Genomic DNA, 15,215 nt, shown 5'->3' on the forward strand with positions numbered 1-15,215 from the left:
TGTGTTTTGATTCTTGATGAAATTTTTATTAAGAAAATATTCTTGATGATGGAGCTTTTATTAACGAAATATTGCCATGCATTTGGTTCTTGTATTGTGTATATGGTATTAACTGATAGATTTTTTTTTGAATTCTTGTGATTTGGGTATACTCCGTTGTTGGTATGCTCAACATGAATCATATTCATATAGAGGAACTCTTATATTTGAATGGTTGTAGTGGGTATATTGATATTCCCGTATGGGTTCTTGAAAGGTAAAATAGAGGACAAGTAATTGTCAACGTTGAATTAATTAATTTATGATAGTGTCTAATTATGTACTTGGTGGTACTCATTTCCATGTTGAATTGGAAATTTCATGTACTTGGTCATTCTTTGCTGTTAGTATTGTCATGTACTCAGGCATTCCCTATTTTTATTCTTACATACTAGATACAAAATTAAATATACATTCATCTTTTTACTATCAATGATTGTTTCTTTAGTTATTATCATTGTTTCTATCTCGATTATTTACGTTTTGTTGCATTCAACATTCTTAAGATTTTTTCAAGTTTTCCTTTGATCTACTTTTTATTGCAATCAACCAGGGTCTACCTAGAACTTTTTATTATAATCAACCATGGTCTACTTAAGACATTTTATTGCAATCAAACATGGTCTACCTAAAATTTTGCCAACTTTTCTTATCAAGATTTTATTTTTGATAATTATAAATTTAAAATGATATATTTGTCCATTTTCGTTTTTGCTAATTCTTATCATTTTATTGCAATAACCATGGTCTATCTATTCTAAGTTCATTTTATTACATTCAACCATGCTCCGACTAAAATTTTTCTAGTTTCTCTTCGCAAGTTTTCATTTTTGATGGTTATAAATTTTAAATGAGATGTTTGTGCATTTTCAATTTTGTTGATTTTGGTCGAGATATATTCATCCCTAATGGCTAGTAAACCTAAAAGAGGTTTTGTAGATATTCATTTTCTTTATATGTTGAAACGACTAGTTTGCTTTCGATATTTTTGGTTTCTAATGGCTAGTAAAGCTCAAAGATGGTTTTGTAGATATTCATTTTCTTTATATGTTAAAACAACTAGTTTGCTTTCGAGATTTTTGGTTTCTAATGGTTAGTAAACCTGAAAGACGGTTTTGTAGATATTCATCTTCTTTTATATGTTAAACGACTAGTTTTCCTTTTCAATTTATTTGTTCTGAAGCTTGGGAGTCATGTTGAAGAGACCATAAAATTTGCGATGAAGATGGACTTGGAGAGCATGTTCTAGTGCTTTTTGTCTCCAAAAATGGACCAGGAATGCGCTCTATTATTTTGCGCACCGCAAATTTAGAGGGAAATTAAGGAAACTTCTTGGAAGAGTAAATTTTAATGGTAGGATGGTGATCCAGATTTAAACAGGAATGCCAAAAATTATAGATATAACCATAAACAAAAAGATGCAATAGAAATAATACTTCATTTCATTAATGTAAAATAATGAAATATACTTACAAATAACAATGGAAATAAACCAGCTAGGGCGATGGTAGCTTATCTCTAAGAAGAGATGTGGTGGCTACATGCCTCTAAACTATGTTACAATGAGGCTTGAAGGCCTATTTATTGTTGAGAAATAATGGAAAATCCTAAACATCCAAAAACCTAACCCTAGAAAATGAAATGCCAAACTGTGGGCCCTGTTTGGGTAAACTGGTACATCAACTTCCTGGGGTCATAACTTTGGCATACGATCTCTGTTTGACGTGCACAGTATCTCGTTAGAAATATCTATCTAAGAACTACAACTTTGGGAAGAGAAACATAGGTCCATGGACCCACGTTGCTCCCATGTTTCCGAAAAAACGTCATTTAGGGCCTCAAAACGGCTCAGGAAGTTCAAGACCCGAAAAAATGCTAAAAATAGTAAACTGTGCTACAATTAAGGAAACTGAAAAGCTGAAAGAAACGATGGTGGGCATCCGAGTGGGCTTGGTAGATGGCCACCAATATCCACTTGGATCATTCCTCCCCCCTTAGGTAGCAATGGTCCCCATTGCGTTGAGTTCCTCCATGAGATGATGAAGCTTCTGTTGAACTTGGTCCATAGTGAGCCACTTGCCTTGGTGAAGGAGTTGGCTTGCTTTGACAACTCAATATAGTTGGATATTTTGCTGCTGAGTGTGCTTGTCCTGTGTGTCCATGAACCAATTAGTTGTAGCTTGTTACATGAAATCTGTATTTAACTTTGTGGGTGTGAGCTGTTTTGCAATGTCGGATGTGTCTAGTAATGGTGGAAAGTATGACCGAAGGCGGTCCACATTGAACACTGTGTGCAGGCCAAGGAATGGGGGAATGCTGAGCTCAGATGCATTATCTCCCACAACCTTCGTAATGGTGCAATGACCATATTAGAGTGGTTTGAGTTTCTGATAGGCTTCGGTAAGGTGTTCCTTTTGCAAATGCAACCAAACTTTGTCATGGCGTTCCTTTGCGTACCCGAAGTTGATCATGTCGCTGCTTGTACTTGGCATTTGATTTCTCTATAATGGAATGGACCTACTGGGGAATATGTTGGATGTGCTCAATGAAGTTGTTTGCCTTATCTGTTTCAGACTGGACATGAGCCGAATCTGCGTGAGTAGCTACAAATGGAATGGCCACATCAATGGGACATAGTGGTTGGAATCCCAAGCCCACCTAAAAAGGGCTGTGGCCAGCCGAGCTGTGGAGAGCCCAGTTGTAGCTATGCTGAACATAGGGGAGACTCTTGTCCCATGTGTCTGGATGCTTTGAGTTGTACATGCATAGAATGTGTACAATCATCCTATTCACAACCTCTATCTAGACATTAGTTTGAGGATGGAAGGCTGCGGATTTAGTGGGTTTGGTATCGAGCATCGACTAGAGACTGGACCAAAATGTACTAAGGAACCTATTGTCCTGATCTGAGATGATAGAGTGTGGGACCCCAAAGTGTACCCAGACTCGTCCAAAGAAGAGTTTAGCAGTGGCTTCTGTTGTGATATTCTTCTTGCAGGTAGCCATAATGGGCATCTTCGTGAACCTGTTGATGACCACAAAATCACTCGTTTCCATGCTTAGTGGAAGGAAGACCTGACATGTAATCCAATGAGATGGATTCCCAAGGTTGACCATGTGTAGGCAGTGGGGTATAAAGGCCTTCCTTCTTGATGGTCGGTTTGGCAATGGCGTAGGCAGTGCATGATCTGATGTACTTCCCAATATCCTATCAAAGATTCGGCCAATAGAAATACTTCTGCAGTACTACCACCATTTTCTCAACCCCAAAATGTCCAGCAACCTGACTGTATTGTGCTTCCCAAATCATCTTAGCACGCTCGCTTCAAGAACCACAAAGGTGACCCAAGTGGCATAACAGAGCATTGTGGAGGGGAAAATCTAGAACATGCTGATCCTTGAAGAGTGTCTGGTATGTGTGGCCAAATTCTAGGTCACTTTTATAGAGAAGTGGCCAATCAAAAGTCTCGTTCCCACAAGAGCTAAGCACAATGGTTAGCGCCATGATCGATGGTCGACTGAGGCAATATGCAACATTATTGGTGCTACCCTTCTTATACTTGATATTCAAATGGAACTGTTGTAGGTATGTGGACCACTTTTGATGGTGATCATTATGCAATTTCCCTTGGGTCTGTATGAACTATAGGGGTTGGTGGTCTGTGTGGACAACCTTTTCCTTCCTCAAAATGTAATGCTTCCATTGTCGGCAGGCCTGCACAATGGAATACATCTCTTTGTCATAAGTGGGATACCTCTGGACTATGTCTGAAAGTGTCTCACTATGATATGCCACTGGATGCTCGTGGTGAGTCAGGACTACCCCAATAGCATAGTTAGAGGCATTTGTCTCGACCACATATGGTCGTTGCAATTTTGGTAATGTGAGAATTGGTGCCATGCATAGGCGATATTTCAACAATGTGAAAACCTTCTGTTGAGATTTAGACCAAAAGAATTTTTCTTTCATTCCTCCCTTGGTGACTTGACTCAAGGGCCAATTGATATGAGAAAATCCCAACATGAACTTGCGGTAGAAGTTGGCAAGACCTAGAAAGTTGCAGAGCTCTGTCAGAGTGGTTGGAGATGGCCAATCTCGAATGACTTGGATCTTGGCTAGATCCACATGCACCCCCTATTCATCAATAATGTATCCCAGGTACTAAACCTGGGTCATGCCAAAAGCGCATTTCTCCAAGTTGGAACATAACTTGTGTTGCTGCAGTGTTTGGAGAACCTGTCGGGTGTGGTGGAGGTGGTCTTCCCAACTTTGGCTGAGGATCAAGATGTCATCCAAGTATACCACTACAAATGAGTTGGTGAATAGTCGCAAGATGTCATCCATTACCCTCTTGAAGGTTGCAGGAGCATTCGTCAATCCAGAAGGCATAACCAACCATTTGAAAAGGCCCTCCTTGGCTTTGAAGGCAGTCTTTCACACATCGGTGGGTTCGATTGGTACCTAGTGATATCCTGACTTCAAATAAATCCTGATGAAATATTTTCCCACCTTTAGTTGGTCCAAGAGGTCATCAATCCATGGGATCGAGTGCCTATTACGGACGGTGATCTTGTTCAGCACCTGATAGTCAATACAGAGTCTCCAAGTCCCATCCTTCTTCTATACCAACATGATCAAGCTCCCACTCGACGATTAGCTTGGATGGATGTGACCTTTCTGCAGTAGCTCCTGACTCTACCTCTTTATTTCATCATTATCGAGAATGGAGTGCCGATGTATTGGTCCATTGGGCAGCGGCGCACTTGGGGTTAGATCGATGGAGTGCTTGACCTGACAGTGCAGAGGAACCCCTACAGGGGAGGTGAAGATGTCCTCGTACTCCTCCATGACTTTGTCCATCTGTAGTTGTCATGGTGAGGGACCATGTATGGATGTCGTGGCCACCGTATTCTTATTTCCTTGAGGGCATATCATCAGGAAAACAAATTTCCTTGTTTTGGAAATGAGATTACTACATTTTTTTGCAGTAATCCAAGAGATGGCAGTAGGCGGTGCTACCTCCGGTATCCTGTACAACTTATTTCCCAAACTAACAATAACAACACGGGGCCTTGATTCATACACAACATGTTTCTTCCACAATTATGGTTGTCCTAATAATCATCACAAACATCAAGGGGAGCAATGTCACATAATACCTCATCCATAAAGGGTTTGATGTTGTATGGAATGCGACACTTCTGGCTCATGTGAAGATCCCGTCGTTGGTGAAGCCACTCGATGGTGTACGGTTGTGGATGTGTTGTGGTCGGTAAGCCCAGCTGCTTCACGACCTCTGCCGAAATGAGGTTCTTTTCGCTCTTGCTGTCGATAATGAACTGTAGCGGCAAGCCCTTTACCCACATATGGGAGTGGAAGAGATGCTCCTCCTCCTCTGGATCATCGGGTTCCTCCTTCTCGATCTTTGTGGTGGCAATGGTGGTGTTGCGCTCCGCATTGATAATATGCTTCCCTTTGTCATTCCCCTTGTTGGGTTCTGACTCAGAGTCAAAAAATGCATCTGATTTTGAAACCTTTAGGTCGGCCACCAGTGACTGCTTGGCCCAACACTCACTTGTGTTGTGAGTGGAGCTCTTATGTAACTCACACCACTTTCCTATGTCCTTTTTCAGATTCATGACGCTATTCTTTGCTTACAACTTTGGCAGGTTGTCGTGGGCTACCCCACCTTGGCTTTTTCCTTTGTTCTGAGGTTTGGGGGCACCTTTCGCTTGCTTCAGATTTATAGATACAAAATATATCTTCTTCTGTTTAAACTTTTGCTTGACCTTGATAGCATATCGGTATGCCGTGCCAAGCAAGGAGATGTTCAAGAATTCCATTTCTTCCTAGATGTACTTGTGTAGGCAGCCACAACGTTTGAGTACCAAATTCTGCTCTGAATCCTTGATGCAAAACTTTGTGAGAAGGGTATGGAAAATATTGGTAAACTCTGGCACATCTTGGTCCCTTCCCTAGTACAATGTGGTCCACTTTATGTATTGATCCTCATAGCTTCCAACAGGGTAATACTGCTCCTTGATGGCATCCTGGAATGAATCCCAAGTGGGTGCAGTTGAAAATAGTGAGCTTGTACTTTCATCCTTCTACTCGCATTAGGTTTTCCACTAGTTCTTGACGTGGGGGGCTGCTTTGAGAAGAGTGAAAATAATCTTTTCCCGACTCGAAAAGTCATGACTAGAAAAATAACTCTAGTAGATTTAACCATTTATCGACAACATCTGCGTCTATCTGACCCTCGAATATGGGGATTTCTAAATTAACTTGTACCTTAAATGGCATGGTGTTTCTAGAGTAGTTGTTGGAAGCTGTTGCATCGTCCCTGGGTAGTTGCTAAAGGATCTAGGTGTTATAGACATTTTTGTGCCTTACAGCATGAAGCATGAAATGTCAATAATCTAAGGGATCCAAAGTCCCTAAACATGTTGTTCCTACCCCTAGAGGAACAAGGTCAGCAAACCACAGCATTAAATGTCAGTTCTCCACTTGAAAATACTCAAAAACAAGCTAATTCTGGATCATGTCAACTGCTCCACTGAGCATCTGCGCTGAATGTCAACTGCTCCACTCTGTACCTGCGTTGAATGTCAACTGCAAAGAAGGCTACCTGCGCTGGGCGAGATTGGCCAAGTGGCACAGTCATTCCTCAAGGTGTCAAATGCCCAGGAAGCTTCCAAAATGACACTTGGATCAGGGAATTCGCCTTGTGATGACTAAGAGGATCTAGATCTCCAAGTGGACTCAAGAACTGAAGATTAACTGAAGTGGGAGAGGACAGTAGTCAGCTTCATGCTAGCCTCAAGCTGACTCATCCTTTCTCCAAAACTCCTATATATAGAGCTCTCTCATGAGGTCTAAGGAGGCTGGAATTTTGTACAAGTAAAGAAATGTTGTTGGTTTGAGTATAGAGCTATTGGGTGATTTGCTTGAAGGAGGTGAAGAGGAGATTTCTTTCTGCTGGGAGGTGTTGCTGGATTGGGCCTCTTATGGTTGTAACACTCTCAGAACTTTACTTCTTCCATTAATAAAAGCATTTGAGGTTCTTCTATATGCATGTGTCTCAATGATGTATTGTTATACTTGTGTATTTGATTTATTCTAATCCTTGAATCAATTATGAATGTATGCTTCTTGTAGTTTCCCTCTCTTGCCATTTTGCAGGATCTTGTTGTAGCTGGGCCAGTGAAAGAGCAAGGAGCTGGGAGCAAGCAGCAAGGAGAGAAGATTGGATCAACCATTAGCGGAAGACATCGATTAGTGGATCCCTTTCTCCCCTTTTTACTTTCATAAAGAAGAAATCTTAAATAGCTTTGCATTCGGTTGTTGCTGAGGTACTATCACCCTTAGAGTGGGATAGGGTCATTCCGAATTGGATACTTTTCCCAACAACAAATTGGCGACTCCGCTGGGGATCGTATCTTGTTGGTTGTTTGTGTTTTTTGCTATTCATTTCCTAAACACAGGGAGTACCGAATCGAAAAGCATTTGAATCTTTCAAATGCAAAGTAGAGGGCAGCTACTCTAGCTCAGTTTCTGGGCATGTTTATGATTTGAAGAGCTGATCCACAAGGACTCTGATAAGCTCTTAGTGATAGCTTTTCATCCTCCTTTTCATCCCTTAGTGTGTACTTGACTGATAGCTTCTGATTTGGCCAAAAACTGTGAATTTTTGAGCAATCTGTGACCCGGAAACTGAGAGAAACGAAAGTTTCGTTCTTCAGTGCAGGCTGTGTGAAGGCTGTCTGCATTTCAGCGCAGTTCCCGAAGGGGCTACCTGCGCTGAATGTCAAACTGACAGTGTACCACCTGCGCTGAACCAGTCTTGCCTTGTGCTACTGGGGTTTCCTGCTGTTTCTTGCCCTGTTTTTACCCTTGTTTTTGCAGCCTGTCACCAGTCAATGTACCTATCTGAAACCACTTTTCTTTGCCACTATTCCGCCTTGGTTATATAAAGAAACTGTATTTATTCTTTTTGTATTTCTTACACCATTTGCAGTTTCCCATAACGAAAAGTGAACTAGTCTTGCTGTGGCCTCTTGGATCTAGACCTATGATAAGTGTCTTTCTGATCTTAAGAGTTAGTTTGTTTGTTGTTCATAGCTAATTGAGCTTTTGCTTTCGTCATATGGTTTGAATTTTTATATTTCTAGTGTCGAAACAAGTAAATCTTAAGGTGTCTTTTGATTTTGGACAAGCTTGTTTGCTTTCACTTGAAATTGAATTCAAAGTTATATAACAACTTTCTTTTTGTAATAAATCAACATTAAGAAAGAGAAAAGAAATACCTGCATTGTGCATGTGAATTTTTGATAAGTTTGCATGTTGATTTTGGAGAAAGTGCATTAGTGTGTGCCTTATGATCTGTGTGAAAAGATGATGTCTTTCTTTTCCCTCAGTAGTTAAGCTTTTCATAAGTCAAAAAGATTGAAAAAGCTTGCTTCTCATCTTAGACTGCATTTAGGAATTTGTATCATACATCTCGCGGTGAACCTTGAAAGGCAAACTTTAAAAAGATCAACTTAAAATATATTGAATGAACCTAACAACACTTTGAAACATAACGCAAACACATAGAGGTCTAAGCTAGAGACGTGTTCCGGCGTCATTAAACGTAGTGACTGTCGATCTCGAAGAAGGTGGGTGATTCCTCCTGAGAGTCGGTGGCACTAATACGGACTTGTGCTCCCACGTACCGTCGCGTATATATTGGGAGACCCCTATAGGCATATATCTTTTATCCTTAGGAAGCCGTGTCGGCCGCCCTACTGATCGTAATGCAGTGAACACAACATTCACGAAGATCGACCACCCGTACCGTAAAACGTATTCTGTGGTTTTGCGAAAGGTTTGGCACACCCTCTGCCTTGATCTCCAGAGCAGTTTCTTTTGGCCTTTTTCAAAATCTATAACTGAAAAAGTCCAACCGAGCATTTGTCACTTCGGGCTCGTTAATACATCGAAGGAGACTAGAGTCATCTTTAGCTTTTTCTTGACTCTTAAAAAGTGAAAAAACAAGTTGTGTCTAAAAGCGTCTAATAAAATTCATTCAAATCGGAAACACAAATTTCCCCTTTTAATATTTTGGTTGATCGAGTAATCCGCAATCGTGGAAGAAAGTCAATTGAAAATCCATCGTTCTCGGAGGCTTTCGAGTCAACCGTCTTTGTCTCCGGAATCGAAAACAGTACGAACAAAGCGAACTCGTCTAACCAGTTCAAAATCTCCTTTAAAAGTTAGAACAAGTGTTCCAACAACATCCGAGATTCTGGTTACTCCAAACATTTCTGGAAACCCTGCCTCTATAGAAGAAGTTCAACAGCCACAGAAGGACAATAATACTGATCCTAGTCTGAGAACAAGTACTTGTGTCACTGAACCAGTTCCATTTGTAACCGGTCCAGAGAGTCTTGCTCCTCAAACAGCTGTCGCTGTCGATACAACCCCTTCTTCGGCACCAGAAATATTTTACGGACCTGACGGTCTTCCTCTTCCACCTGGTCTGATTGCGATAGAGGAAATTATAGAAGAACCGCAAGCAACTACTCCAACTCATTTTGGAGTAGGGGTCACTCTATTTCCTGCTACAGCAGAAGTTTGTCTATCACCAGTGGAAGTTCCTGTAGAATCACTAGGCAATCAATTGGATAGACTCAAAATGTCTGAACAACCGTCGACATCTAGGACTGTGTCAAACGACACGGCGACGGCAGAATTACCTGCTGCAAATCCGACAATGTTCGCCGGCATACCATCTGTCCCAACTAGCTCTCAACCGCTAGAAGGAGTCCACCCAGGGACTATCTCGACAGTGTGGTCTGTTCCTGTTTGTTCCTCCGGAGTAATATCTGGTAACTCTTATGTTGAGACTCAACAAATTGACCCCTTTGGAGGTCAATTTAGGCCATCCAGTCCCCCAGGACAATCAATTTCCTTGAGTTCTGGATTACCACCGTATGGGGGGCAGTATGCCCTTTCATTACCCCCTCCGGGAGGGTACCCATACGGGAGTTCTCAACCTTATTCAGGTTATGGTGGAATTGCAACAAGTAGTTGGGTACCTATGCTATCCCAGCAACCAAGAGTTGTGTATTCTATGCAACAGTGTGTACCTGTGACGAACATCCCAACTACACCGGCTATTGTAACCGTGTCGCAAGTTCAAACGGTGCCTGTTGTATGTCAACCTCAGATTTCTCAGGCTCTCATGCAACAGCCCCTTGACCCTGCGACTCAACCACAATCGCCTACTGGTGGGGCGACACAAGTACAATTGGGTACGACTACCCCACATCTTGGTCCAATGGTTAGTGTAGCACAACAGCCCATGGTCTCGCAACCGTGGCTAGTGCAGTACCAACAACCACAATTCCAGCAAGTGTACCAAGGTTCTGAACAGCAAATCTTTGCGAACAGTGGACAACCGTATATCCAAAACGGTCAAAATCAACCACTTTATAGTGGTCAAGTCCACCAACCGTATCAGTCATACCAACATCAACTCCATTATGCCGGTATGCAAAGACCAACTGTTCAGGCGATTCCATCGTATCCAGGTTACGCTTCGCCTAACCTGAATCAACAGTTACCATTCGTGGCAACTTTAGAGTTACCTGATCTACATCGGTTAACCAACGATCCAATTGCTTACACCCCATGGTGGCCGACGATTCCACACAAGCTTCCATCCGACATTCCTAAATTTAATGGAAATCCGGGTGAAGACCCGTCGAATCACGTGATGACATTTCATCTATGGTGTTCATCGAACACCTTAAATGATGATTCGATAAGGCTTCGCCTCTTTCAGAGGACGTTAACAGGTCCAGCGGCAAAATGGTATATAGAATTGCCTAGAGCTTCATTCGACAATTTTAGCTCCCTCGCCACGACATTCTTAACCCACTTTCAATTACCGATAAGGTATGAAACGGGAACAGAGATATTAACCAACTTCAAACAGACAACCGCTACTCATATATCAGACCATATACATGAGTGGCGACGTCGACGAAGAATGGTTAAAACATACGTTCCTGATCAGCTTTTAGCTGAGTGGTTTATAAAGTCGTTGCTTCTGGCCATAACGGAAGATGTGGCGAAGGGGGGAGTCGTAACAGAAGAGCAGGTTATTGCTCGTGCACAATATTTGGACTTAGTTTATACTCAGTCCGGCACACTCTATGACAAGATACCAGATGCCCCTAGACCAGAGTTTTCAATTCCTCCTCCTCCTAAATCGAATAGTGACTCTCATGCCGGCGATGGCGTGATTGGCACGGCAAACGCGAATCCAAGAAAGGCCAACCCAAAGAAGGCCTGTAAGGATTCGAACCAAAATGCACAAGAAGAGATTCTTGCTTCGGAAGTAAATTCCGTATCAGCAGATAAAGGCAAAGAAACCAATCAACCAGGAAGCAAGAAGAAACAAAACAAAGGGAAGAAGAAAGAACAAGGAGAGTCGTCTCCTCGAAGAACTTCTCTCGGAAAAGGGAAACCACCTTCTGGGTGTCACATATGTGGCGAGGATCACTGGACAACAAATTGTCCATACAAAGCTGATCTAAAAAGATTCTTAAAGAGTTCGCAAACTCCAGCTGTGTTAACTGATCCGTTTCCCAATCCAGGTCAAAATCTGGTTGATAGTGGAAATACTTCCGCGTGCCAAGTTCTAATGTTGTCAAGCGCTAAGCAACAAAATGATGCTTTAACTTCAACAATGGACAAAAATTACGGGAATCCGCAATTGCTGAATAACCAGGAAAAGGGTCGACCAGGCAGTTCGACGACAACCTCGACAGGAATTGTGCCGCTATTCACCACAGGAAGCATTCCAATGATCCATGGGGGCAATCGTTCTCTCCAAAAAATCGTAGTAGTTTTCCTAAGAGACCCCGCTTTAATGGGTACTCTTGCCCCACCGCCGCCGAGTAATTTAGCGGAAATGGACACAGTGGAATATGAAGCCTTCTATTTCTAATGGATCTAAAACGTCGAGGATAGTTCCTATCTCAGGTCAACCTCGTTAAAAAATGAAATCAAGAGTAAAGAGGATAGTTCTTTTACTATGTCAACCTCATTAAAAAAAAATGAAACGCCTCCCCTAGAGCCTAGGGGGCATGCGCCTCATTTGCATTATTATGCTGGGGGCATGCATAAGATTCGAGCAGTTTTAGCACGCAGTTCATGCTCGTTAAAAAATAAACGCAAGATCCGAGCAGTTTTAGCACATAGTTCATGCTCGTTAAAAAATAAACATAAGTTTGAGCAGTGTTCAAGCTCGTTAAAAAATGAACCCATCCCGGTAAATAACTCTGGTAAATGTAACCTTTGACAGCCATATAAAAGCCTTGGTCGTGTTTGTGCACCGTCACCTCCACCTTTCACTTGGCCAATCGTTCACCTCCATATGATTGTTTACCCATTTTGAGGAACAGCTGCGAAGAGTGATTTCACTAAGCCATCCTTGTGACACTGCCGTGATTGGAATATTCCAACCTGTACCTGGAATCTGCTGCTGCCCTGTTCATCACTCGTTCCTCAAAAGATGAGTCTTCTTTGAGCTCTTTTCACTGACTCGTAAAATATGAAAAGTTTGCCGAGTCTTGGCCTTCCAGCTCGTTAAAGCAACCGGAAGAGCTATCCCTCCTCTAGATTTTAATCTTTTTGGACCTGAGGGATTATTGCACAAAAAGATCGAGCGCTTGTTTAGTTCGGCTCGTTAAAACTATCGAAAATTCATCCCTTCTGTATTGTTTTATACTTTTTCGGACTTAAGGGATTAGATGACGAAAAATGAATTTTGGAGTTAACTTTCTGTACCTTTTCAGACTCTCTAAAAATGAAAAGGACCGAGTTTTCCTTGTCGTTAGACTCGTTAAAATGATTAAATAGCGACAAACTTGTCTTTAGACGAGAACGAGTTTCCCTATCGCTAGGCTCGTTAAAACATAGCGATGGGCTTGCCCGAAGGGCAGGTTATAGAACAAGCATATGTTATCCTCCTCAAGCTTGACAAAAATAAAGAGGTACTGGTCAGAAATGACTAGGGAAAAATTGAGAGAACCTCAAAGCTTTAATGGTAGCAAGTCGCTCTTGAACATGACACTTTGTCCTCCGTATCACATCGGGTTGGGTTGTTTCATTCACCGGTCTCATCACCATGGTCTTCGCCAAACCATCCACATTTGGGGTAATGCTACCGATCCATCACATCAGTGTCGTTATATGTTCAAGAGATGTTGTTCAGCAAGAGTCAACCGTGTCCCATCCACTGCCATACATTATCCTTCATCCACCCATGATCGCCACCCTGAATCAGATATCACAGTTTGTGTTCACCTCATCACAATCATTAGCTCCGTTCCGTGTCACTGATGTGGGATTCATTAAGGCCCTCCTTTGACAGATCGCTCCTTGTCGACATCAGCTCATTATCCAAGGAGTTGATCTAGGAACAACCCCTTCAGTACTTTGAAGCTTGCATGCCTCAATGGCAAGTTTCTCACTTCCGGCGACAGGTATACATCAATGACCTTCGACCAGAAGATTTTGCATGGTGGTCGACGCCAAGTCCTTTATTCCCACCATGTGAATTGTACTGCCGTACCTTGAGGTTCATCATCCTTATCGGTGGTTCCTCTCGCGCTTGTTAACGGTTTACATCATTGACCGGTAATCAAGCGATGCCTTTCCATGTTCGACTTCAAGAAATTCTCACATGGATCGACCTGTACATCGAGTGAAGATCGGAAGAGATTGAAGACCCTGGATTTAGTTTCATCCATCCGGGCTGTGATATATATTCAGGAAATATAAAAACATTTGATATGTACATCATTGTAGGAGATGATCATCCTACTCAAAGGATGATAATTTCAGCAGAGAATTATCAGTCTACCATCAGACGATCGTCTGTTCTATGTACCAAAATGAATTTATAAAGCTGAGCATGGGAATGCCCGCCTCAGCTAGATCATGAAAGCAGAATGAAAAATAATGTATTGTATTGTATTTTATTACAGGGCACCTCTCAGCGATTGAATGAACTTCGGATCCTCTTGATAAAGCATTTCACCCGATAAACGACCTCATACTTTAGGGGGCAACTGTTATAGACATTTTTGTGCCTTACAGCATGAAGCATGAAATGTCAATAATCTAAGGGATCCAAAGTCCCTAAACATGTTGTTCCTACCCCTAGAGGAACAAGGTCAGCAAACCACAACATTAAATATCAGTTCTCCACCTGAAAATACTCAAAAACAAGCTAATTCTGGATCATGTCAACTGCTCCACTGAGCATCTGCGCTGAATGTCAACTGCTCCACTCTGTGCCTGCACTAAATGTCAACTGCAAAGAAGGCTACCTGCACTGGGCGAGATTGGCCAAGTGGCACAGTCATTCCTCAAGGTGTCAAATGCCCAGGAAGCTTCCAAAATGACACTTGGATCAGGGAATTCGCCTTGTGATGAGTAAGAGGATCTAGATCTCCAAGTGGACTCAAGAACTGAAGATTAACTGAAGTGGGAGAGGACAGTAGTCAGCTTCATGCCAGCCTCAAGCTGACTCATCCTTTCTCCAAAACTCCTATATATAGAGCTCTCTCATGAGGTCTAAGGAGGCTGGAATTTTGTACAAGTAAAGAAATGTTGTTGGTTTGAGTATAGAGCTATTGGGTGATTTGCTTGAAGGAGGTGAAGAGGAGATTTCTTTCTGCTGGGAGGTGTTGCTGGATTGGGCCTCTTATGGTTGTAACACTCTCAGAACTTTACTTCTTCCATTAATAAAAGCATTTGAGGTTCTTCTATATGCATGTGTCTCAATGATGTATTGTTATACTTGTGTATTTGATTTATTCTAATCCTTGAATCAATTATGAATGTATGCTTCTTGTAGTTTCCCTCTCTTGCCATTTTGCAGGATCTTGTTGTAACTGGGCCAGTGAAAGAGCAAGGAGCTGGGAGCAAGCGGCAAGGAGAGAAGATTGGATCAACCATTAGCGGAAGACATCGGTTAGTGGATCCCTTTCCCCCCTTTTTACTTTCATAAAGAAGAAATCTTAAATAGCTTTGCATTCGGTTGTTGCTGAGGTACTATCACCCTTAGAGTGGGATAGGGTCATTCCGAATTGGATACTTTTCCCAACAACACTGG

Source organism: Pinus tabuliformis, chromosome 1_1 (genome assembly GCF_031772625.1).
Source record: "Pinus tabuliformis cultivar Carrire ecotype Pingquan chromosome 1_1, CPIR1, whole genome shotgun sequence".
Lineage (NCBI taxonomy): Eukaryota > Viridiplantae > Streptophyta > Pinopsida > Pinales > Pinaceae > Pinus > Pinus tabuliformis.